The 27,403-nt window shown below is 37.5% G+C and overlaps 1 protein-coding gene and 1 pseudogene across 10 annotated transcripts in view; one reads left to right on the top strand and one right to left on the bottom strand.

The window, feature by feature from the left end:
* Nucleotides 1–27,403, top strand: part of VPS13B (vacuolar protein sorting 13 homolog B (yeast)) — an 805,833-nt gene that overhangs the window by 287,410 nt on the left and 491,020 nt on the right. The window lies entirely within an intron of this gene.
* Nucleotides 942–2,633, bottom strand: LOC105005513 (annotated as a pseudogene).

The following is a 27,403-nucleotide window of genomic DNA, read 5'->3' as shown; positions in this document are numbered from 1 at the left end:
CAAAGCTAATGAAAATTTAAGAGAGTTCTCTAGAGAGGAAGGTTAGCAATTAAAATGAAATTATGTGGGGAATTTTTGAAATTATATATGATAGTAGGAGGTGCGTGGATCTGCACCTTTATATATAATATGAATATTATTTCATATGTAATATGAAAGTATTTTAAAATACTACTACCTTGAAATTAAGTTTGGTCATTTAATAGTAGTTCATGTTCATATACATGCAGTTGAAATTATTTTGAAGTCATTTAATTTTCAGTATTTGTGACAAAACAATTATGATAATGATAATTATAAAATAAAAAGTAGCAGTTCCTTTCTCAGCTTTTCTTAGGGATATATTCAGTACTTTTTACAGAAATAAATCTATAGTTTTATTAAGACAAAAACTGATAGTGTTGATATGAAGTTTACATTTAAACAAAAATTTTCACAGAAACCTAACAGATGCCTAAAAGTTAACAGTGGGTTTCTAGATTCAGGTCTCTATGATGTCAGGAACTGATGGATCTCATGATTCAAGACAGCGTTTGGGTTTTAGTTAATTCTTATGATTAAAAATTTTATTTTATTTTAAAGTGAACCACTGCCCCAGTAAGAAAATTAAATCTTCTCCTGAGACCAGGGCTTTTGAAATCGTTCTACTCTTGAAGTTGTACTGTCAGTAACTGAACCGTGCCCCAATAGTTTCAAAGTTCAAAAACAGAGGCTCCAAGAGTTTCCACCCTATGAGCACTGGCCCTTGTCTTTCTCTGCTCACCTACCTCCTATACCACCCTCTTGAGCTTCTCCTTAGTCTCTCAGCCATGCCCGACTCTGCAACCCCATGGACTGTAGCCTGCCAGGCTCGTCTGTCCATGGGATTCTCCAGGCAAGAATCCTGGAGTGGGTTGCCATGCCCTCCTCCAGGGGATCTTCCCAACCCAGGGATTGAACCAAGGACTCCAGCATTGCAGGCAGATTCTTTACTGTCAGAGCCACCAGGCAAGCCCATACCACCTTCTTCCCTTCCCAAAATATTTCATCCAGTGGCTTGGATGGAGAAGCTGATATTTGTAACTTCACAATAGGAAAAGAAAGGGTCTTCTTGTCAGTTTCAAGAATGAACACCTCTAAGACAAAATGATCTGCCAGTGTTCACAAGACTTTTCTTCCACAACCAGTTTCCATCCCCCAAGTGGCAGCTTTGGTAACTTCTTAACTGGCTTAGTCCATTGTTGGGAACAGCATTAAGCTCAGGCAGGGAACACCATAGCTTCTGTGTTTGAGGCATTTGTAGCTTTTAAACAGTGTCTCACTATCCTCATTCAGGTTGCCAATGACGTTTTTTGAAAGGCTGCAGTACTGGACACAGAATCCAGTCATCATTAGTGGTTCTTTCCTTTGTTTCACTGTTTTCCCAAATGTTAACAAAAGTGATCCTAACCTATCTCCCTTCTTTCACACCCCATCCGCTCCACCCCAAATAATACACTAGTAGTAATACACTAGCCAAAAACTGTACACATGCTTTGCTGTAAGAATTGCAGAATTCACACTATTGGGGCTGTGGGTTGTGGATGTTTCCTGCTCTCCTACATCCCATCCTGCAAGTTTTGTCCTTCATAGAAAGGCCTTTGTTCTTAACAAAGTTCAGAATCGGTTGCCTTGAAACACTGACCCTTGTTTCCCTCCACAGGGATGGGCGTGCAAACTATGTAGCATGGAACAGCTTTAAAGCACTTGGGCTGCTGTAGAGCACAGAAACTATACTGGCTCGTCAAGGGACATCTTCTCAAGCCATCTTTATGGTGTCAAGACAAGTAGAACTCCTCCTTGCCCCCACTTGAAACCCACAGTCAGATGTGAGAGGGTCTGGTACTCAGGAGAGTTAATTCCTGTCATTGTTTTTGTCATCATCCTCTGAGGGGTAGGAATGCCAAGTCAGCCTTTCCTTATAGAGGTATATGACTATCTGTGGGTGCTTGACCTTGGCTTCCTTGGCAGGGACCAAGTCGGTGGCATCAGAGTTTTTCCAATTCATCTGAAGCATGAGTTCTCCACTGGAGTCTGTCGCTCCAGTAGCCTGTTCCAGTTCCAAACCCTGGGCAAAGCCTCATGGGTTTTCTGACTCTTCTTTCTTCTTGTTTGGTTTGCTGTCTTCCACCTTATTTTCCAAATCAGAATCAGAATCAGCTTTGTGCTTACCTCTCTCTGATTTATTTGTCCTGTGTGCTTTCTTCTGTAAATGCAGAAACTTGGCAATGAGGCCAGGGCATTCCAGGTTCTCTTCTGCTCCATGCATTGTCCTCTGAGAACCCCTTCCACTGCAGAGGTGTACCACTTTGCCGTGTACCACTGGGCAGTCTGGAACTTTTTCCACCACAGATTTTCTTTCTCTTATTCTAGCACCTCCCTCCACTTTCATCTGGTTTTCTTTTTCCCCATAGTGCCCGCAAACTTTCTGGTATAAAGGGTGACACTGCTCAGAGCAGCGCCCACAAGCACGAGAGGAATGGCTGCTTCACTGCTGGCGAGTCTTGTCTGGCCAGCCAGGGGAGTGGCGACCAGAGAAGCAACAAGCCCAGTGACCTTGGTCGAACCCCTTCCCTGAAGACGTACCTGGCCCAGGCCAACTGCCCTCCCCTCATCCGAACAAAAGGGCCTCGCACTCTTTCAGTACTTTAAATAATTTATTCTATTGGAAAAATAGATTCTTGATTTGAAAATACCATTCTGAAATAAGGTGACTTGCCAACCATGAGTTCTTAAATGTATTCATGCTGTTACTATTTCTAATGTTTATTCCACAGTATTTGTAGCCTTTTGTTAGGTTTCTCTGTCCTTTGTTGATCAATCCCTTTCACTTATTTATCCATCTTCCCACAGAGGTTCTGATCAGTAACTCTTTCACCTTATGGATCCTTATTGCCCACAGGATTTTAGTCTAAATTTAATTGAGTGATATCACCTATTTACTTTCACTCTCTTGATTGGCTTACATTCATTGCTTGTCTTGGTCCTGAACCATACGTGTGTGTATGTGTGTGTGTCTGTGTGTTTTAATACCTTGGTATCTTATTTTATTATTATTATTTGGTCATAGTGTGTGGCTTCTGGAATCTTAGTTCCCTGACCAGGGCATCAACCTGGGCCCTAAGTCGTGAGAATGTGGAGTTCTGACCATTGAACCACCAGGGAATTCACCTTACTGAATTTTTTAGATCCAGATCAGATATTACCTCCTTTAAAATGCATCCACTCGCTGAGAAACTTAGTGGTTTCCTCTATCATATTTCTCTAAATATTCATTGCATCTTATTTATATATTTACTACATAATATCACATGTACTTTAATTGTTTAAATATTTATTCACATTAAATGTGCGTGTTCAAGAGAACTGGCAAGTGATGGTCAATAAACTTTTGTTATGAGTCCTGTTACAATAGTAGTGATTGAAAAGTCTTTGACTATCTTAATATCCAGAGAGAAAAATACATGTCTTATTACAAATCACTGTAGTAGTATTATACGGGATGAAAGTGTTGTTGAAAGAATGGTCAGTTCTGAGTGGGGGATCAGTTCTTTGTTATAGAGGAGTTCAGCTGCACTTAACACATTTTAGTATAAGGTTATAATCCATCATTCTTATGTCAGATGGATTTTTTTAATTTAAAAAATCCCCAGGAAATGATTGTGAAGTTTCCTATTAAAGGAAATCCAAAAATCTGGAAACTGGATTCCAAAATCCATCAAGGAGCAAAGAAGGGGTTAATGAAGCAGAATAAAGCTGGCTGACCCAGGAAAAAAGGAACTCCACAGCATAGTGGAGTCTGTGTACTAAAATTTCTGTCCACTGGTCTTTTGAAATTGAAGCAGTAGCAATCTAAGGACTTGGCATTAGGCTTTAAATTTTCTCTCAGAGTTTAAACTCTTATCAAAATCTGTATATTTTTCTTAACGAGATTCTTACTGTATGTAGTGGGTCAAAAATCTTTGGATACATTATTTGTAAAAACTTATTTTAAAAATTCTCAAAAAAAAAGTTTTAATTAGAAATTAATTGCTTTACAATGTTGTGTTGGTTTTTGCTGTATAGCAGTGCTAATCAGCCATAAGTATACATGTATCCCCTTCCTCTTGAAGCTCTCCCCACGGCCCCCACCCCTAACCCCGGGTCATTACAGCACCAGGTAGAGCTCCCTGTGTTATATAGCAGCTTCTTATTAGCTATCTGTTCTACGCATGGTAGTGTATATATGTCAGTGCTATTTTCTCAATTTGTCCTACCCTCTTCTTCCCCCACTGTGCCCACAGGTCCATTCTCTGGGTCTGAGTCTCTGTTCCTGCCCTGCAAATAGGTTCATCACACCATTTTCCTAGATTCCCCATTTATGTGTTAATATATGATATTTGTTTTCCTCTTTCTGACTTGTTTCACTCTGTATAACAGGCCAGATGAATTTTTCTTTCCTGCCATCTTCATTGTGGATGCCATCTTAGCATTCTCAACATTTATAAATGAAACATGGTAGAAGTAACTAAATCTACCTCTGTAGTTTAAAACATCCGATTTCAAAGCTATCCCAGAAGATTATAAGCAGCCTTTCCCTTAAGTGATTTTATTTCCAATAATTTCAGATGTTTAGGTGCTGACAGCTTACACCGCCCTGTCATTCCTCTGTTACTGGTAGAAGGCAGGCCTCACACACATAAAGTTACCATCCAGTGTCTTGTGTCTTTTCTGAAGAGTTTCATCAACTTATTTTCAGCCTTAGTTTGTTTCTGCAGCCTTCCTATAGAAATAGGGACCTCTTGGTTTGCAAATAGCTTTTTAGAGTAATTAGAAAAAATGGGGAGTTATAAGAAACAAGCTAAATCTTAAAAAGATAAAAATTATATATGACTGAGAAAACTTGACCTTGCTTTGGCTAACAAGTAAAAGAAAATAATTTTTTATGTAATTTGAAGAACAGATTTTTATTTTAAGAAATTCCAAAAGCCAGATTCTAAAAATTTTCTGCAAAGGCTTCCCTGACAGTCTGGTGGTTAAGATTTCACCTTCTGATGCAGGGGGTGTGGGTTCCATTCCTGGTCAGGGAGCTAAGATCCACATGCCTCATGGCCAAAAACCCAGAATGTAAATGACGGAAGCAATAATGTAACAAATTTAGTAAAGTCTTTAAAAGTGGTCCACATTAAAAAAAAAAAAAAAACACAATACTTTTATGCAGTAAGAGCATAATCTGATATATTTAGTGAAAAGCAAAAAAACAAAAATACTTATGTTCTTGATAGTCACACATATATCAGTACTGCAAAAAAGCTGATTAAAAAGGAAAAGCAGTCTTAATGAGTATTCTAGGGAAAACTGAATGACAGAACCTTATAATAAAAGATTTAATCATATGAAACTAGGAGAAATAGCCTTTAGTATTCAAGGAGATCCAATCAGTCCATTCTGAAGGAGATCAGCCCTGGGATTTCTTTGTAAAGAATGATGCCAAAGCTAAAACTCCAGTACTTTGGCCACCTCATGCGAAGAGTTGACACATTGGAAAAGACTCTGATGCTGGGAGGGATTGGGGGCAAGAGGAGAAGGGGACGACGGAGGATGAGATGGCTGGATGGCATCACTGACTCAATGGACGTGAGTCTGAGTGAACTCCGGGAGTTGGTGATGGACAGGGAGGCCTGGTGTGCTGCGATTCATGGGGTCTCAAAGAGTCGGACACGACTGAGTGACTGATCTGATCTGATCTGATTCTAGTTCTTTGACATTATATAGCAGCATGTAATGAAGAGGTTAAAGGAAAATGATTGATTTTATGATAAATAAAGATTAGTTCACTGATTTTAAAGGCAGATCTGCCTACCTAAGATTTAAATTGAAGAACTTGTTTTGAGGAGACAGTCTTAATATAGCAAACATCTTTGAGAACATCAGAATACACAGTACTCCTTTGCTAATGTTATCACTTATTAAGAAAAGATAGCACTAAAGGCATTCCTGAATCTGTTTCTTGTCATTTCATTTACATGACCTGAGTCTTCCCCCAAAGTCTTTCTTTTGAAAGTGATTGAAAATATTTCCAAAAAAGTCCTGGATTCCATATTCTTGTGGAAGGCTTCTTAATGATTTGTGGCAGTTAAAACAACTATGAAGAACAAGAAAAGATCTTAGAAATGTACACTATGTTATTGTATAATATTATGTTTGATTTTATGTGATTTTTTTTAATTCTAAAAAGTTTTATAGTATATAGGTATGTCACTTACAATTGATTAAATGATTATATTGATTTCCAAAATTATCAGTTTCATGATCAAGAAAATCCCTGTTATTTTAACGTTGTTTGTATGAGAAAATGAGATTTGACTTAAAAGTCATTTCAGCCCACAGTTTAGTTTCCTAATGAACATGCCGTAACAATTAAAGAGTTTTTGTTAAGAGAAATAGATATAGCAACACAGATTGCTTTCTAAGAATTAGTGTTAGGAAACGTTTGGTTAAGCTGAAAAATGAGAATTTTTACTGTTAGTAATTGAGAACTTACAATTTTGGGGTAAAATCATTTTTGTGAGCTTGCTACTTCTCTTCATTGTATATTTCAAAGTCTGTGCTTTCTAAACAATAGCAAATAGGTATCTTAGGATTCAAAGAAATGAAATAAACTAAAATTGGATATTTCATCAGATTCCGGAGAGTGGTTTTAATTTTCATAGATGTTTTTAGGGTGTTCATATGCTGGGAATTTGAATTTCATCTTTAAATATTTATTTTGAAACTGGATAAAAATTTGCCTGCATCCAGAAAGCATGTCAAAATTGAATTTTTTACATGAAAATTGCCTATTATAGTCTACATTATCTTTAGAGTTTTCTTATATAAGACAAATTAGAAATCTGTTTGTGAAGATGTCTTTTTTTTAGTTGCCTCTGTCCAGAATCGGAACTTTATTAAAGTACCAAGAATGTTGAATTCAGGTAATTTCAGTGGTCTTTTGAGACAAAAATCTAATTCTGATGGAGTAGTATCCAAAGTGGACTTTTAGGCTAGGCAGAGGAAAAGAACAGAACAAAGAAAGGAGAAAATGTCCCGTCATGAGAGAAGGGAAGTTGAGAGTTAACAGTGGAGAATGCTACCGACCTACACTACCTACTCTAGTCCTTCTAGAGTAGATCCTCTGAAAGAGAGGAAGCAGTTTTATCAGCATTTCTTCTCCACTGCTGCTATTTGTTGGAGTGTGTAATTTCCTTCAGGTACTTGGGGTGGGGAAAAGGTTAAGAGCTCCTAGACTACTATAACTCTACCTGGTGTGTCTGCTTCCAAGTTTGTTCTGCTGTATTCTTTATACACAATTGATATTTTTTTCCTCCTTAATAATAAATGAATGCTATTCTCCACCCTCTTTTATCATACTGAGAATAGAAAATTCCAACTGCTTCTTCTAACTTAAAAATCCCCTACCTGCCTCTCACCAAATCTGTGACTCTGCTTCTTTTTCACTCTGTTTTGGCTACACTGCCTTTATATTTCTGTTTAGGGCTGTTCTAGCTGTGCCTTCTGTTTGGAATGGTGGTCTTCCTGCTTTGCAGTTGGCTGCCTCTGTGTCAGCTTACAGGTCAGCTTCATAGAAAGGTATTCCATGACCACTCAGTATTAAGGAGTCACTCATTTTTCCCCTATAACTTTATTATAATTCTCTGAATTATACTTATCACTAGATGATATTTTCCTGTTTTTGTTTATTTCTCTACTAACTACTATATCTCCAGTGTCTACAGTGGTGGTTAGCATATAGATGACACCCAGTACTTACCTATTGCATGGAAGATTTTATCAGTCACTGCTTTAGGGCTAGGTGTGCTATCCATGTAATGCTAGTGTATTTTGTCCAAGTGCTACTGTTCATAATTTTTAGAAACTCCACTTGCTTGCCCTATAAGTTTTCTTGTAATGAAATTAGAAACCAAATGGCAACAGTGAAATTGTGTTTTCAGATTGAAGTCTGGAAAACTAGCTTTGAATCTTAGCATTTTCAGGTTTAATATAAATTAGGATTTGTCGCTATACTTCATTGACTATGTTCCTTCTTCTGTAAAGTAACTTCTCATGGGGTCTGAGATTTAAATGAAATAGTATGTTTAGGAGTTTCTTATGAAGTACCACATTGATTATTTTAATAAATTCTCCATTATCCTCTCTCCCCCACAAAGATATCAAATAACTTTACCTACCTTTAATGATAAAGTAATTTTAAAATATGAACTTTAGTTTTATAATTTTATTACATGTTCTGTATGAAGCTATGACTTAAAATTAAGTACCTTAGAGAATCTCTAATGCAGCTTTTGAGTATTTTATGAATGGCAAATTGGTTGACTTAATAATTTCTTCCAGGTTTTCCCCATTAGTTCTTTCATTTCTGTCTCTCTTTCTTTCCTTTCTGTTCCAGTCCGCCAATTTTTATTTTGATTGGTTTTTCATATAATTTGTAATCGTTTTTTTATGCTTTCTGGTGTATTTTTTATAGAATATGTTTTTAACTAGCTAGAAACATGGATATGTTACTCATCTCCAGGCTTTGAGGACTATTTGAAGAAGAGTAAAGCCTATTCAGCTTTTCTCTGTTAACATTTTCTATGCAAAACACTACTCCTGAATACAATTTTCACTTTCCTGCATCCATACTTTTTGCTTATATATTAAAATACTCAGGATGTCCTTTATCCCTCCTTCTCACCTCTCCAAACCTCTCTGTCCAAAAAGAATCAGGTAAAATCTACCTTTTCTCTAGTGATTGTCCCAGTCTGCTGTATCTGAAGTGAGTGCTGTTTAAAAAACATTTAATGTCAGCTGTTGTTTGTAATTAATCATACTTTACCCTTTCTGATATCTTATATTGTTTTTATAGTTATTTTAGTTTTCTTTAGTCATTGATAATTAACCAGTTTACTTTTTTATATCTTATTTTGTGGTTTTTAAGTGTTTTTATGTTTTTCAAGCTGATGAATTGTATGTTCCTATTGCAATTTCATGCTCTTCGATGACCCTGTCCATAGGATCTGTTGTAGCATTGGTTTTTTTTATTCATTTTATATACTTAATAAAAGTTTTTTTTCTTTTACTCCTCATTAAATAGCCATTTATTTTATTCCCAAAGGAAATAATTTGGTATTTTATGAGTGGCAATATTGTGAAGTGGGTAAGTGGCAGACTTATTATGGCCACATTGCTTAGATTCCAATCCTAGCTTTACCATTTAATAGTGGTGGGACGTTGGGAAAGTCACTCAACCTCTCTGTGCTGTAGTTTTCTAATCTGTAACATAGAAAACAATAATAGCTTTTAGGATTGTTGTGTGGTTTAACTGAGAAACATAAAATGCTTGGCACATAGTTGCTACTTTGTTGCTACACTATCTTCATCGAAATTAGCATGATTATTTTATGGAATAATGAAAGAGTCTTTGAAGTCTGATAATCCTTTTATGATCTTGGGCAGCTTTCTTCTCTAAAACCCATTTGGACAGCAGGCATTATTTCAGTTCAGTTCGTTTCAGTCACTCAGTAGTGTCCGACTCTTTGTGACCCAATGGACTGCAGCACACCAGGCCTCCCTGTCCATCACCAACTCCGAGTTATTCAAAGTCATGTCCATCTAGTCGGTGATGCCATCCAACCATCTCATCCTCTGTCATCCCCTTCTCCTCCCTCCTTCAATCTTTCCCAGCATCAGGGTTAGCTCTTTGCATCAGGGGTACAAAGTATTGGAGTTTCAGTTTCAGCATCAGTCCTTCCAGTGAATATTCAGGACTGATTTCCTTTAGGATGGACTGGTTGGATCTCCTTGCAGTCCAAGGGACTCTCAAGAGTCTTCTCCAACACCACAGTTCAAAAGCATTCATTCTTTGGCGCTCAGCTTTCTTTCTAGTCCAACTCTCACATCCATACATGACTACTGGAAAAACCATAGCTTTGACTAGATGGACCTTTGTTGGCAAAGTAATATTTCTGCTTTTTAATATGCTGTCTAAGTTGGTCATAGCTTTTCTTCCAAGGAGTAAGCATCTTTTAATTTAATGGCTGTAGTCACCATTTGCAGTGATTTTGGAGCCCCCCAAAATAAAGTCTTTCACTGCTTACTTTGTATATATAAAGCTTCATATACATGCCCAGTACAGCATATATATTTATGTTATGTGGACTCTCTCTAGCAACTCTCTTTCTCTATTCTGAATTGCAGTTGTATTTCTGGAGCCAGCCTGTTGCTTTCCTCCCTTTCTCTCACCCTTCCGTCTGTTTTCCTTCCCTCCCTTGCTCTTTCTACCCTTCCTTTCATTCTTTCATCCTCCATTCCAGCTTGCCATCCATCTGTGTGTTTGTCTGACTAAAGGCAATTCAAGGAAGGGAGACTTTAGCAATTGGTTTAGTGTTTTTAGAACCTACATTGTGGGAAACTGTTTTTCTAAGAGTCCATTACATTAAGATGAGTATGTATTCAGAAATGAGGGAAAGTGCTAATTTGGGAACCAGATTTTGGCAATTATGAATATGGGTTTTCAGATACTGAACTGTTTCGTTGTCACTTGTGCTGGTGTCCACCTAAGAAACTTACTGATAAAGTTACTAATTGATAAAGTACTAATTTTATCTGATAGTAGTGTAAAATCAGTGCATGCTTTGGGGCTTCCCTTGTGGCTCAGTGGTCAGAATCTGCCTGCCAGTGCAGGAGATCCAGGCTCAATCCCTGGGTCAGGAAGATCCCCTGGAGAAGGAAATGGCTACCCACTTCAGTCTCCTTGCCTGGAAATCCCATGGACAAAGGGGCCTGGCAGCCTACAATTCGTGGGGTCAAAAAGTCAGATACAAGATAGTGACTAAACAGCAATTGTAAATGTAGTTGCTCATAGACTTAGGTTCTTTTCATGTAATATATTGTAACTAAATGGGGAAAATGTCCAGATGTTAAGTCTAGAGGATTATAAATTCAAATTTTTTTCTACAAATAATAAAAACCATGTGAATTGTTAATGATTTGCTTTTTCTCTTAGACCAGAGAATGTTGTGGTTGGGTAGCCACCTTGTGGGTTGCAGAGCATCACCTTAGCCCACATCTGAAGACTAGCAAAGTGGTCTATCCAGCCAGTTATGAGAGGATATTAGCACCACCTTGTGGTGTTTGCTGTACTGTGCCATTTACTATTAGTGTCCTGTCATTATATACATCTTGATCATCAGGAGAGGATAAGCAAGGAAGACATCAGTTTGGCAGTTATCTTTCCAAAGCAAATACACATTCTCATCATTGGATACTTACTATCTAATCTTTAGCATCCCAGTAAAATTTTTAATTTGAGATCTTTCCAGTTGTGATAATAATAGATTGAAGTACTTCAGATTCTTGGCCATATGTAACAAAATAGTTTTTATAGTATGTAGTAATAATATTTGAGATTACTCTGGTAGATAATACTTTTTTGTGAATTATTTAATATTATTATAAAGTAAGTCATATCTTTAGAAATAAGTATTTACGTATGGTGTATTTGTTGAACTTTGTCTTGATTACTCTTGTAACATGTAGAATATAAACTCACTTTAAAAATATAGTTCTTTGCAAATTAAAATATTTTTGCTATTTCTTGAATAAAATTTTATAATCATGAGATAACACTGACTTTTTAAAGTAACATATTCTTAAAAGCTAGAATATTTTCTCCCAATGATTTATTTTATACTTTTTTTTATTTTGAACAGCTGGATCCTTAATATTTTTCTCTGTTAAAATATATCTAGGCTTTTCTAATTTGGCTGTAAAGTGAATATATCAGTTATATTCAGTGTAATTTCTTAAAAAAAAAAGCCGTGCTAATGATGATGGATAAATATAAAGGATAAGAAGCACAAGAACGTGGGTATCATAATGAAGGTATACTAGATATACTGAGTCCTATGGGTGATTTTAAAATGTACACTTATTTTTTAAATGTAAATTACCAAAGTTGACTGTTGCTCAACAGTGAGTATTTGTAATAGAAATAAAGAATAAGTACAGAGTTAAATAGAATGTATCTAGTTTAATATGTGGGTTAATCATTTAGCAGTGTGCTCATTCTAATTGAAAAGCTGGGCTTCTTGGTTATGAATCATTGTGCAATCAAAGTCACGCATTAGTATTACTTGCCTACACGGAAAAAAACACTGTTTTATTCTTTCAAAACATTATTTTGTAAACTTGAAGATATTATAACTAAGACAATGAAGACTTCTTACTATAAGTTTATATTGCTTTCTTTTTTTCGATACCAAGTTTCTTAACTTTTTCAAATAAGAAAAAAGTTTAAAGTTACTATTTAAAATCTCCTTCATTCAGAAATCAAAATGTGAAAATGTTAATATTTTAAGAATAGGAAGGGTATAATTTGAGAATAAAGATATATATTCTTTTCTGATGATCTTTTTCTTCTAGATTTATGACTACTTGGGTATGATCTACTGGTAAGAGCAAAAGGTGGTATAAGTAGTCTGTTATATTACTTAGAAAATTGGCAGAATTGTGGTACCACCAACAGAAATAAGGAAACAAACAATGGGAGCCAGTTTTGTTTGTTCTTTCAAAAGGTTTCATTGGTTATTGTCCCTTCCTCTCAGGGACATTGATTTTGTTTTCCATAAAGTATTCATTATTTCATCATTTTCCACATCATTGTGGAAAATTATTTTGTTTTGAGGCAGATCATTACTTCCAGTTTTTTGTTTTTTTTTTACTCTCTGTACTCTTATTTCAGGCAGTTGTTTATGCCTACGGGCGATAATACTAGGATTGATTTACTATCTATAGTTAACTTGAACAAATTACCACCACTCATACAGTTTCCTCATTCATATAATGAAAATGATAATACCTGGCATATAGTAGTAAATGCTTGGCAAATGATGGCTATGACCTGGTATTATTATCGGAAATGGACTTCTGAGTGATCTTACCAACAGAGTCTTATTATGAAATCCACTGGACACTCACTGCATTATAAGGAATGGATAGGCATTCAGTGCCCCTCAGTGTTGGGGTTCGGAGCCATACCTCTCATACATTGTCTCACATCAGGGGTTGGCAGACTCTTTACAAAAGGCCACGTAATAAACATTTTAGATTTTGCAGACCATAGGTCTCTGTTTCAGTTACTGGATTTTGCTATGGTAACAGGAAAGCAGCTGGAGGCAGTATGTAAATGAATGAATGTGCTGTGTTCCAGTCAAACGCTATTACAGACACCAAAAATTGAATTTAGTATAATTTTCAAACAATATTTTCTTCTGAACTTTTTCAACTTTTAAAAAAATGTTAAAGTCTTTCTTAGTTTATCTGTACAAAAGAAGATACACTGAATTTGGCTTGCAGACTGTATTTGCTGACCCCTTCTTAGAACGGAAACACAGAGTGGAGAGGGGCAGGATTGCAGGCAGTCTCTATAGCAGAATATCAGAACAGCATCTCCCATGAAGGAGGGATATCAGAGTTGTACTTCTGGTACACCTGTTAACCCATGCTGATCCTAATTAAGACAACTTTTGGAGAATAACATCCAGGATTGTCAGTCTTTTGCATCCTTGGCTTATTAGATAAGTGAGGTTTGTGCACCCTCGTTTCCTAACGTGCAGAATTGGCCTACTCAGATTTTATCAGTTTAGGGACAGAGTAATTCTCCTTCAACTATCATGAAGACATACATTGAATACAAGTGGATGAAAAGGTGTGCTATTTGGTATGGCTGCGTTTGAAAGTGAAAGTGTTAGTCACTCAGTTGTGTCCAACTTTTTGCAACCCCATGGACTGTAGCCCACCAGGATCCTCCATTTATGGAATTCTCCAGGCAAGAATACTGGAGTGGGTTGCCATTTCCTACACCAGGAAATCTTCCTGACCCAGAAATCAAACCTGGGTCTCCCGAATTGCAGGCAGGTTTTTTGCTGTCTGAGCCACCAGGGAAGCTGCCTTTGGGCATATGTAGATACTGGTGTCCTCCAGGCCCTCCTATAAAGACTGACTTGATTAAGGAACTCCTCACAATTAGTAATTTTGATTCTACAGGATTTTCATTTCTTGAATGTACCTATCAGTACTGTATCCCCACCCCACCCCAACCCCCAAGATGCTGAGTTTTTCTTCCTGTACATCTGTTTCTTGGAAGACATTTTGTGGGATTTGTTACCTTAACCCGGTAATTCAAGAAGCTTTTGTTGCTGGTAAATGACATGTCTAGTTCTGAAAAATCTAAAGACAGAACTATTTTTAGTTCTTCATCTCATTTCATCCCTAAGCTGTGGTTTTGATGACAGCGATGATAATGATTGCAGTAACTGTCACTTTTTGTTTTCTGTGTACCAGTAATTTTATAAAGTGTCTCATTCAGTCTTCAGAACAGCTCTATACATTACGTGGTGTTAATCTCATTTTACTTTAAGAAAATATATGCAGTGAAATGATAACATCAGGAACTTAAAGTTGGTGTCAATGCCTGATTCAGTCCTACACCTTTGACTTCAAAGCTTTCTGTACCTCTTGGTTTTCATTAAACTTTGTACATTCTTGGGCATTGCTCTTATTTGTTTACTACAGTTTCTTTACTAAACATTGGTTAGGGCAGTGATTCTGTTTTAAGTATGTCTTTGTAACTTCAGCTCCTATTGTAGTGCCTGATGAATGTTGATTGAATGGGTGATTGAAGATAGCTATGCGGTCTAATGGAAAAACAAGGGAAGAATGGTCACATATAAATTAGGAAGTCCCTGTTAATCATGTACGATGAGTAAAGAGGGTCATTTAATGTAGAGTGAGTCTTCCCTAAGAACCATTTGATGGTTCTAGTGCCATTATATATGGTTATTGTCTGTTGAGACTATCTTTGTTATCTAATCATTAGATATATAAAGTTATCATTTTAGGTGATTTTTTTAATATCATATCCTTTTGAAATACTATCTCATGGTCAGGCCTAGAATAGTGACAGATACATAGTAAGTGTCTGCTGTCTTTCTCTCCCTATCGCCTTCCCTTTTCTTACTCTTTTTTTCTGTCTCTGCATTTACATATATACATGTCGTACACATATGCATATGTATGTATGCATATGTGTATATATATTTAAGATTACAAGTAATTCAGAGTTAATAGATCACGATTATTGAAATGGGAAATAAATTGAAAATTTATCAGAGGATCCTGCAAATAATATCACACGTATACATTTGCATGTGTTTGTGTATGGGACACAGGCATGCAAATGCGCGCATGTAAAGGCATTCTACAGCAGAAGCCTTTCTGCCATAATGCCATACACTCATTCCTAAAGAAACCTTCCATTTGGCATATACTTTTAAAAGGGCTTTTAGGGAAAATTGGAGTAGAAGCAGTTACATACATGTGCATATGTGTGTGTACATGTATATAGAACTTTATAACCTGAGTACTGGTTACTCTGGTAACCAGAGTTACCAAACTAAAAGTTTTGGTGAGAATACCATCGTTAAGTCTCCTCTGGCAATTGTAATCAGCGTCGTTGTCAAAGTAGCCTTAAGTTTTGGGTCTCCTAATTTGTTTGAGATGTAAACCTTTGAGAAAATTTGCTTTTAAGAGTGACCATTCTCCTCAAAATGAAAAACTCTGAATCAGTATGTAGACTTTTATATTTTTTTATGCTTAGGATAAATGTCTTAGCATCTTTATCTGCACTCCCATCTTCAGATAGCTTAACATATGGAAGATCTAGTGATCAGGAAGATTCTGAATCACTCACTGTCTGTGTGGGAGAAAAGCTCTTCCATGGAATTATCAGCCTTTTCACATCATAATGTTGCTGAAGCTTTCTCATTCATGGTAAGAAAGCTGATAGCCTTGAAATGTACTGAGAAAAGTTGTGTATGAATCAATATAACCTTTTGGTTATGTATGCTGATCTCATTACCCTATTTACCAATCATAGTTTAGTTGAGTAGCTTTAAAGAAACATAAATTATAGTTTAACAGACTGTTTATAAATAAGGCTTTTAGCTCAAAATAGATACAGACTTACACTTTATTTTGACTCCAAAATAGGATGTCTTTTCACTATCATTTAAAAATATTTACTGTAAATAGTAAAAAATCTAGTCACAGCCTGTTGCATAGCACTAGAAAATGGAAAATAATGTGAACAAACATACAGTTAAAAAAGACAGAAGCTAGAGGAGGTTCCAGTAAAATTTTAAGTGTATGTGGAAGAAATAATAAGACTTAAAACTTAAGTGTTATGGGGAAAATAGGCTATTTAGTTGAATTATATATTTTATAAAAAACCCGTTAGTGGATACTTGGAAGAGATGACTTCTTTGAGAAGTATTATAGACCTGAGATTATAATTGTGGGGCTGTATAGTCAAATAGACCTGGTTTTAAATCCTATCTTCTGAGCTTAATTGCTTCTGTGATCTTCAACATGTGTTATTTAGGACTCAATTTTAACATCTATAAAATGAGTTTAGTGTATCACTTATTTCCTTGGGTTGTTGTTAAAATTAATGAGGTAAAGCCTTAAACAGAGAAGGCAATGGCAACCCACTCCAATACTTTTGTTTGGAAAATCCCATGGACAGAGGAGCCTGGTCAGCTGCAGTCCCTGGGGTCGCGCAGAGTCAGACACGACTGAAGCAACTTAGCAGCAAAGCCTTAAAAGTTTTTAGAGTAGTGCCTAGTACATGAAAAGTGCAATTATGTTTATTTTGCCACCTGAAAGTTAAGAATCATAGCTTAACCCTTTTTTACATTTATATATAATGAAAACAATAGCCATTTAAAGTGAGATTTGTTGTTGTTGTTGTTCAAGGTAACAACTCTTTGAAATCAGAAAAATACATAGTCATGTTGACTGTCTTAATGTAATTTTGTGACCACTGTTCTAAAAGCGGGCTTCCCAGGTGACTCAGTGGTAAAGAGTCTGCCTGCCCCGTAGGAGACCCAGGTTCAGTCCCTGAGTGTGGAAGATCTCCTGGAGAAGGAAATAGCTACCCACTCCAGTATTCTTGCCTGGGAAATCCCATGGATAGAGGAGCCTGGAGGGGCTGCAGTCCATGGGTGGCAAAGAGTTGCCCACGACTCAGTGACTAAACAGCAGCAGCATCTAAAAAGGATCTTACTGCTTCTTTGTAATCGTTCCTTTTCCTCCGCTAGTCTCTTTATCCTGTGCTCTCCTATTCTTGCTTATATTAGCATCATATGGGGGCTTGTTAGAACTGCACCATCTCAGGCTACACACTAGATCCATAGAATCATAACCTGCATGTTAATACAGTTCCCCAGGTGACTTTTAAGCACGTTCAAATTTGAGAAGCACTGTCCTTAAACCACTGTTTCTCATTTTATCCTTTCCTCAAACTGTTCTCCATCAGTGACACTCAGCTCCTTGAAATCCCTTTCATGGATAAGGATTTTGCTTCCTGCTTCTCTGGAAAAAAAAAAAAAAAATGAAGCTATGAGAAGAAGCTATCATACACACACTCAAGTGCACAACCATAACTTCCCTTGCAGTATCTTTACAGTTCTCTGCTTTCAAGTTACTATAGATGAAATAACCATGCTACTATCTAACGGTGAGTCACTAGATACCCTCTTCTCCCTATTCAAGAATATCACTGCAGTAAATCTGTACTCATTCACTTGTATCATTCACTTTTTCCCTCTCTGCTGGATCATTCTTCCTAGGCTGTAAACCTGCTGTCTCTTGTCTTAGGAAAGCAAACAAACAAACAAAACTTTCTTTGGATCCCACTTTCTCCTCAACAGCTACCACTATATTTATTTGCCCTCTGCAATAAAATTTCTCAAAAGAATCGTTTTATACGTATCATCTCCATTTCTTCTCTTCCTGTTTCTGAATGCATTTCATTCAGTCTTTTGCTCCCCCTACTCCATTGAAACTGAGCTTGTCCAAATTACTGGTAATCTAAATATTGTTACATTCAGCTGGCAGTCCTTATTTTTTTAATTTGGCAGCAATAATTTAAATGTTGATCACTATTCCTTGAAATACTTTCTTCCATATGCCACTTCTCTGGGTTTCTCTTTTTTCTCTGTTTCTTGTTCTTATTGTCTGGTTCCTCTTCATTTCCCACTTGAATTGTGTGACCTATTTCACCTGGCTTCTTATACTTAGCATATTTTCAAGGTTCATCCACATTACAGCATGTGTGTATGCGTGTGCTCAGTTTTGTCCAGCTCTTTGCAACCCCATGAACTGCAGCCCACCAGACTCCTGTCGCCATGGAATTTTCCAGACAAGAATACTGGAGTAGGTTGCCATTTCTTTCTCCACGTTATAGCATGTCAGTACTTTATTCCTTTTTTGTGGTCAAATAATATTCCATTGTGTATATACATTATTATTTGTTTATCCATTCATCCTTTATAGACATCTGAATAGTTTCCACATTTTGGAAATTATCAATAAATGCTCCTATGAACATATGTATATATATTTAGAATATATGACTACATATATTGGTTTGAGTACTTGGTTTTGCTTATTTTGTGAATATATCTAGGAGTTGAATTGCTGGGTCATATGATAAATCTATATTATTGAGGAACCTCCAGACTGTTATCACATTAGCTGAACCATTTTTTATTTCCACTAGCAATGTACTAAATGATTCCTATTTTTCCACATCCTTGTCAATATTTGTTATTTTCAATTTTTTGAGTATTGTCTTCCTAGTAGGGACAGAGGAGCCTAGTGGGCTGCTGTCTGTGGGGTCGCACAGAGTCGGACACGACTGAAGCGACTTAGCAGTAGCAGCAGCAGTGGGTTTATGACATTGAACAGTTTCTAATGTGATTATTGAACATTTACATATCCATACCTCTTTCTTCTTTCTGTTGAATTCTTGAGAAGATCCTTTGAAGTTCTATGGAGTTGTCTCTCTGTGTAGCTCTATCTTCTTTGGTACACTTTCCTGAGAACTTTGGGCACATCTCTGTGTACTGTCAGCTCTGTCTCTCAGAGAGAGTGCCAATCTTTGCTTGGTTGCTCTCTCTGCACTAGATCCTGGAAGTTCTCTCAAGGCAGTCAGCTGGGATAATTTGCAGTGTTCCCCTTGTTTTTTGTGTGGTAGGGTCCACAGTCCTCTGTTGCCTGATTTCCTGTGTCTTGCATACCTTCACTTCATATATTCCTGCCCCCCCCAAACCAATATTTTGATTGTTTCACACGAGAGGGTAAATCTGGTCCTGTAACTTAGCCTGATGTAGAATCCTTTCATCTTTAAAATGGAGAAAATAAGACTTAAGAGTATGCCAAATTCATATTAACTCTGCTGAGATTCCTGTGAAGAATGCATGTCATCTTTCCATGTACCCTCACTATCTCGGATGTCAAACATTTGTGCTTTGGCAGTCTACTGGCTGGACTTGGCAGACTTTTGTGGGGGTAAAGTGTATAATCAATTGGTTTACTTTGTCAGGGGTTGTAGACATTGATTATTATTCACCTGGGAGTGGAGAACTTTGTAAATGAAATTTGAATCTTCTATGACTACTGGCAAGAACTGAAAAATTCTCAGTAATGAAAATCACATGTTTTAAAAGAAATGGACCAAGAAATACTTTGTTTTAGTGATGTTGCATTTTCTCTTTATTTGTAATGGAAATATATTTTCTTTCCAGGAATATTAAGAGACTTTGTGACACAGACCTCTTTTTTTGCTGTTGTTAAATTAAGGAGATTTCAGTATTAAGAAAGATTTAAAAATTTTTCACCATATTTATTCAAAAATGCAACATTTGTGTAAGAACGTCCTTGTCCTTAATAAATACACACTGCCGTATTTAGAGGTATATGTGCACCATGTATCCAGTATACTCTAAAACTGATCATAAAGGGTTTTATGCACATACTCAGACACACATATGCAGATGTGTTGGCATATGTGAGTCTAAATTTAAAAAATTGGAGAATTTGCTTGAAAGATATTTTGAACTTCCTTGTACTATTCTTGTAGCATTGAAGCTTGGAATTATATTAAAGCTATCACATTTTTTTAAAGAACTACAATATTATGATCACTTCTAGGTGTGAAGTGTGACATTTCCTTCGTTTTTGCCTTTTCAGCATTCATTTCCTCCTTGTCTGATATTTGCAAGCTGTATAGCTCAAGGGGGATTGATCTCACAGGGTAGTTCCAGGACTGAACATGTGACCTGTGCCTCAAAATACAGTTCTCTTCCTTTTTTGAAGTGATTGGTTCAGTTGAGTTCAGTTCAGTTGCTCAGTCGTGTCTGACTCTTAGCGACCCCATGAATCGCAGCACGCCAGGCCTCCCTGTCCATCACCAACTCCCGGAGTTCATTCAGACTCATGTCCATTGAGTCAGTGATGCCATCCAGCCATCTCATCCTCTGTCATCCCTTTCTCCTCCAGCCCCCAATCCCTTCCCAGCATCAGAGTCTTTTCCAATGAGTCAACTCTTCACATGAGGTGGCCAAAGTACTGGAGTTTCAGCTTCAGCATCATTCCCTCCAAAGAACACCCAGGGCTGATCTTCAGAATGGACTGGTTGGATCTCCTTGCAGTTCAAGGGACTCTCAAGAGTCTTCTCCAACACCACAGTTCAGAAGCATCCATTCTTCGGCGCTCCGCCTTCTTCACAGTCCAACTCTCACATCCATACATGACCACAGGAAAAATCATAGCCTTGACTAGACAAACCTTTGTTGGCAAAGTAATGTCTCTGCTTTTGAATAGGCTATGTAGGTTGGTCATAACTTTCCTTCCAAGGAGTAAGTGTCTTTGAATTTCATGGCTGCAGTCACCATCTGCAGTGATTTTGGAGCCCAGAAAAATAAATTGTGACACTGTTTCCACTGTTTCCCCATCTATTTCCCATAAAGTGATGGGACCGGATGCCATGATCTTGGTTTTCTGAATGTTGAGCTTTAAGCCAACTTTTTCACTCTCCACTTTCACTTTTATAAAGAGGCTTTGTTCAGGGATGATCATATAAGCCAAGCCAATGCAGGGAGATTCATTTCTAAGATTTCTGTTGAAATTATTGTGAAAGAGAAACTATCATCATGTTTCCAAGTGAGTAGGTTATAATCTTAAACCTAATTGTAGTCACTTGCCATTATTTATAACACTTTACCTGAAAACAGTGAAATCAATTTAGAGGAAAGAGAACCAGCAAGCTTCAGTATGAAAATTGTTGTTTTATATATATATATATAGAAATTAAGCTTGATTTAGCATTTGGTGCTTTGGACCATTCCTTTGGAAATACTGAAGAAAAAGAGACAAGATGTATAATATCTTGATTTCGTATTTTGTATTCTGATTCCATCTTTCTAACCATTCTTTAGTTTTCTTTTTTCGTTTCTCCATAATCATCTCATTTCCTTGATGAACATAAACTTGAGGTTTTTTTTTTTTCTTTTGATTACTATGGTTTTAGCTGTGTTTATTTACATGTATATATAATACATTTTAATATATAATGACTATACTATTTGTATCTGTTATTTCATTGTGTATTATGTTGTATCATATTTAAGTTATGTATATTTAATTTTACCTTATGGTTGTTAATTAAATATAACTTGTCATTTCCATGGTTACACTTTTAGGCCCAGGAATAATGTTTCCATAAATAATAGAGGCGTGTGTATTAACGACTGCTGATAAATATCTTTACCTTGGTATCCCATCCAATCCCAAAGAATGTTCAAACTACCACACAATTGCACTCATCTCACACACTAGTAGAGTACTGCTCAAAAGTCTCCAAGCCAGGCTTCAATAATACATGAACTCTGAACTTCCAGATGTTCAAGCTGGTTTTTGAAAAGGCAGAAGAACCAGAGGTTAAATTGCTAACATCCGCTGGATCGTCAGAAAAGCAAGAGAGTTCCAGAAAAACATCTATTCTGCTTTATTGATTACACCAAAGCCTTTGACTGTGCATCACAAAAAACTGGAAAATTCTGAAAGAGATGGGAATACCAGACCACCTGACCTGCCTCTTGAGAAATCTGTATGCAGGTCAGGAAGCAACAGTTAGAACTGGACATGGAACAACAGACTGTTACCAAATAGGAAAAGGAGTACGTCAAGGCTGTATGTTGTCACCGTGCTTATTTACCTTATATGCAGAGTACATCCTGAGAAACGCTGGGCTGGATGAAGCAACAGCTGGAATCAAGATTGCTGGGAGAAATATCAATACCCTCAGATGTGCAGATGATACCACCCTTATGGCAGAAAGCAAAGAGGAACCAAAGAGCCTCATGATGAAAGTGAAAGAGGAGAGTGAAAAAATAGGCTTAAAGCTCAACATTCAGAAAACGAAGATCATGGCATCTGGTCCCATCACTTCATGGTGCATAGATGGGGAAACAGTGGCTGACTTTATTTTTGGGGGCTCCAAAATCACTGCAGATGGTGACTGCAGCCATGAAATTCAAAGACGCTTACTCCTTGGAAGGAAAGTTATAACCAACCTAGACAGCATCTTAAAAAGCAGAGACATTACTTTGTCAACAAAGGTCTGTCTGGTCAAGGCTATTGTTTTTCCAGTAGTCATGTATGGATGTGTTAATGGGCTTCCCTGGTGGCTCAGAGGTTAAAGCGTCTGCCTGGAATGCGGGAGACCTGGGTTTCTATCCCTCGGTCAAGAATATCCCCTGGAGAAGGAAATGGCAACCCACTGTAGTATTCTTGCCTGGAAAATCCCACGGAGGGAGGAGCCTGGTCGGCTACACGCCACGGGGTTGCAAAGAATCGGACACGACTGAGCGATTTCACTTCAGTTCACTTCATGTATGGATGTGAGAGTTGGACTATAAAGAAATCTGAGAGCCAAAGAATTGATGCTTTTGAACTGTGATGTTGGAGAAGACTCTTGAGAGACTCCCTCCAACTGTAAGGAGATCCAATCAGTGCATCCTAAAGGAGATCAGTCCTGAGTGTTCATTGGAAGGACTGATGTTGAAGCTGAAACTCTAATACTTTGGCCATTTGATGCGAAGAGCTGACTCATTTGAAAACACCCTGATGCTGGGAAAGACTGAAGGCGAGAGGAGAAGGGGATGACAGAGGATGAGATGGTTGGATGGCATAACTGATTCAATGGACATGAGTTTGAGTAAACTCCGGGAGTTGGTGATGGACAGGGAGGACTGGCGTGCTGCAGTCCATGGGGTCGCAAAGAGTCAAATACAACTGATTGAACTGAACTGAACTGGTATCTCACAGACACCCTGAATTCCCCATTTTTTCAAATTGCTATCTTCACTTCTCTTCAAACCTCTTTCTTATTTTAGTCCATTTCATTAATAATTGTATCTTCTCAGTGACTTGAGCAATTCTTTCATATAATCCCACTAAACTATATATGATTTCAGGGGAGGGACTGTGATAATTCTCCAATGTAACTTGAGTGCTTTACCAGAAGAGACAAAAGATTTGTAGGGGTTTCTCAGAAAGGAAAACCTAAGACAAAGGCTTATGTACTACTGTTATTATGGATTATAGTTGAAGGATTAACGTTATGAGTCAGCAGAGAGAGACGTATTTGGGTGTATAATCGAATTAGTCACAAGTTTCTAGAACCATTCTTCCTTGGAGTTTTCTTTTTTTCCCACTTACCTACATATTCCATTGTTCAAGGTTCTACTTCTCAGGACACTGCCTTTGCTGCTCATGTAGCTTCTGTGTATATTTATGGGCACCAAGTGAAGAGCTGTACTACTCCATACTATAGGAATACACTGCAAGCTCTGAGTTCAGAGGCAAGAGACATATTGGATGGACACAGGCTTTGTCAGTTTTTCCTGTGTGGAGTTGCTTAGGAAGCCGCGTAGAACTGTTCACCACTGCAACTGCTGGAATGATTTAGGGTGAGGTAGCCTCTTGAGAAATTTGTATGCAGGTCAGGAAGCAACAGTTAGAACTGGACATGGAACAACAGACTGGTTCCAAATAGGAAAAGGAGTTCGTCAAGGCTGTATATTGTCACCCTGCTTATTTAACTTATATGCAGAGTACATCATAAGAGATGCTGGGCTGGAAGAAGCACAAGCTGGAATCAAGATTGCTGGGAGAAATATCAATAACCTCAGATATGCAGATGACACCACCCTTATGGCAGAAAGTGAAGAGGAATTAAAAAGCCTCTTGATGAAGGTGAAAGAGGAGAGTGAAAAAGTTGACTTAAAGCTCAACATTTAGAAAACGAAGATCATGGCATCCGGTCCCATCACTTTATGGGAAATAGATGAGAAAACAGTGGGAACAGTGTCACAATTTATTTTTCTGGGCTCCAAAATCACTGCAGATGGTGACTGCAGCCATGAGATTAAAAGACGCTTACTCCTTGGAAGGAAAGTTATGACCAACCTAGATAGCCTATTCAAAAGCAGAGACATTACTTTGCCAACAAAGGTTTGTCTAGTCAAGGCTATGATTTTTCCTGTGGTCATGTATGGATGTGAGAGTTGGACTGTGAAGAAGGCGGAGCGCCGAAGAATGGATGCTTCTGAACTGTGGTGTTGGAGAAGACTCTTGAGAGTCCCTTGGACTGCAAGGAGATCCAACCAGTCCATTCTGAAGATCAGCCCTTGGATCTCTTTGGAAGGAATGATGCTAAAGCTGAAACTCCAGTACTTTGGCCACCTCATGTGAAGAGTTGACTCATTGGAAAAGACTCTGATGCTGGGGAGGGATTGGGGGCAGGAGGAGAAGGGGACGACAGAGGATGAGATGGCTGGATGGCATCACTGACTTGATGGACGTGAGTCTGAGTGAACTCCGGGAGTTGGTGATGGACAGGGAGGCCTGGCGTGCTGCGATTCATGGGGTCGCAAAGAGTTGAACACGACTGATCAACTGAACTGAACTGAACCCTAAAGGTTCTTATATTAAAAAAAGCAGCCTTAATTTCTGAAAAAAACTGAGAAAAATAACTTGGCTGTTGATGAATGACTGATGGAATGGAGGGCAGTGTCTTGGACTTAGGAATGCTAGAAGTCTATCCTGTGATTTATGCCATGCAATTTTAGATGAAATGAGAAATAATGGTATTAAGTATCAGAAAATACATGCTTATCTGGTTTCAGTCAGAACAACATTGCTTTTAGTTTCCAAGTTAAGATTTATTATTAATACATACTTAGTATTTAAAGCTTTCATAATTAAATCAAAATGTATATTCTGTCTCCTAGTTAGTTTGCTGAATATTATCATAATTTTGAAAGAGATCTTTCCAAGCAGAGCTGGTCCATGGAATTTTAAAACTATACATGGTCTAATGTGGATGACTTTGAAGATCCTTCTCTAGTTGATTTTAATTGTAATAAAGAAATACTGTTTTCTGCTAGTATCTATTTAAAAAGATACATCCCTATGATCCTTAATTCTGTGTGCTTAAAATTTAAGCCAGATGTAGCTTCATAGAGTCAGTAAGATTAAAATGCTAAGTCAATTAATGATTAATTATTTTGAATTAAACATGATCCGAGATTATCAGTGTTGGCTTTAAAAAACGTAAACCAAACTGAATACTGCTTTGTACCTTAATTCATATTTTATGTCTCATTATTTCAAAATATAAGTGTTTGCAGTATGTTTGCAGTGCTTATAGCCTTAGGTTATTTAATATATTCAAATATGATTAAGACATACTTTGGAGTTTGGGGCCTATATGTAAGAGATACAGAAATATTTGAAATGAAAAAACTGTCATAATACTACCAATAGAGAAGATTTTATGGATGTATATGAGTTAATGATAATACATGTTATATGTTAATTTATAATCTATATTTTGATTATGTTTTCCTGTAAAAGCAAATCTGGTTTTGTTTATTTAATTGATTGATTTAATTCTATTGAATATAGTTGATTTACAGTGTTAATTAGACTAGCAATCTCTTCAAGAAAATTAGAGACCAAGGGAACATTTCATGCAAAGATGGGGTCAGTAAAGGACAGAAATGGTATGGACCTAACAGAAACAGAATATATTAAGTAGAGATGGCAAGAATACACAAAGAACTGTATAAAAAAGATCTTCACGACCCAGATAATCACAATAGTGTGATCACTCACCTAGAGCCAGACATCCTGGAATGCGAAGTCAAGTGGGCCTTAGGAAGTGTCAGTATGAACAAAGCTAGTGGAGGTGATGGAATTCCAGTTGAACTCTTTCAAGTCCTCAAGGATGATGCTGTGAAAGTGCTGCACTCAATATGCCAGCAAATTTGGAAAACTCAGCAGTGGCCACAGGACTGGAAAAGGTCAGTTTTCATTCCAGTCCCTAAGAAAGGCGACGCCAAAGAATGCTCAAACTACCACACAGTTGTACTCATCTCACACACTAGAAAAGTAATGCCCCAGATTCTCCAAGCAGGCTTCAGCAATATGTGAATCGTGAACTTCCTGATGTTCAAGCTGGTTTTAGAAAAGGCAGAGAAACCAGAGATCAAATGCCAACATCTGCTGGATCATGGAAAAAGCAAGAGAGTTCCAGAAAAATATCTATTTCTGCTTTATTGACTATGCCAAAGCCTTTGACTGGGTGGATCACAACAAACTGTGGAAAATTCTTCAAGAGATGGGAATATCAGACCACCTGAACTGCCTCCTGAGAAATCTGTATGCAGGTCAGGAAGCAACAGTTAGAACTGGAAATGGAACAACAGACTGGTCCCAAATAGGAAAAGGAGTACGTCAAGGCTGTATATTGTCACCCTGCTTATTTAACTTCTGTGCAGAGTACATCCTGAGAAACCCTGGGCTCGATGAAGCACCGACTGGAATCAAGATTGCTGGGAGAAATATTAATACCCTCAGATGTGCAGCTGACACCACTGTTGGGGCAGAAAGCAAAGAGTAACTAAAGAGCCTCATGATGAAAGTGAAAGAGGAGAGTGGAAAAAGTTGGCTTAAATCTCAACATTCAGAAAACTAAGATTATGGCATCGGGTCCCATCTCTTCACGGCAAATAGATGGGAAAACAGTGGACATAGTGTCAGACTTTATTTTTCTGGGGTCCAAAATCACTGCAGATGGTGATTGCAGCCATGAAATTAAAAGATGCTTACGCCTTGGAAGGAAAGTTATGACCAACCTAGACAGCATCTTAAAAAGAAGAGACATTACTTTGTCAACAAAGGTCCGTCTAGTCAAGGGTGTGATTTTTCCTGTAGTCATGTATGGGTGTGAGAGTTGTACTATAAAGAAACTTGAGCGCCGAAGAATTGATGCTTTTGAAATGTGATGTTTGAGAAGACTCTTGAGAGTCCCTTGGACTGCAAGGAGATCCAACCAGTGCATCCTAAAGGAGATCAGTCCTGAATGTTCATTGGAAGGACTGATTTTGAAGCTGAG

Source organism: Bison bison, unplaced genomic scaffold (assembly GCF_000754665.1).
Source record: "Bison bison bison isolate TAMUID 2011002044 unplaced genomic scaffold, Bison_UMD1.0 scf7180017864491, whole genome shotgun sequence".
In the NCBI taxonomy this organism is placed as follows: Eukaryota; Metazoa; Chordata; class Mammalia; order Artiodactyla; family Bovidae; genus Bison; species Bison bison.
The sequence above is the reverse complement of the archived record's forward strand: the minus strand, read 5'-3'. Positions and strand labels throughout refer to the sequence as shown.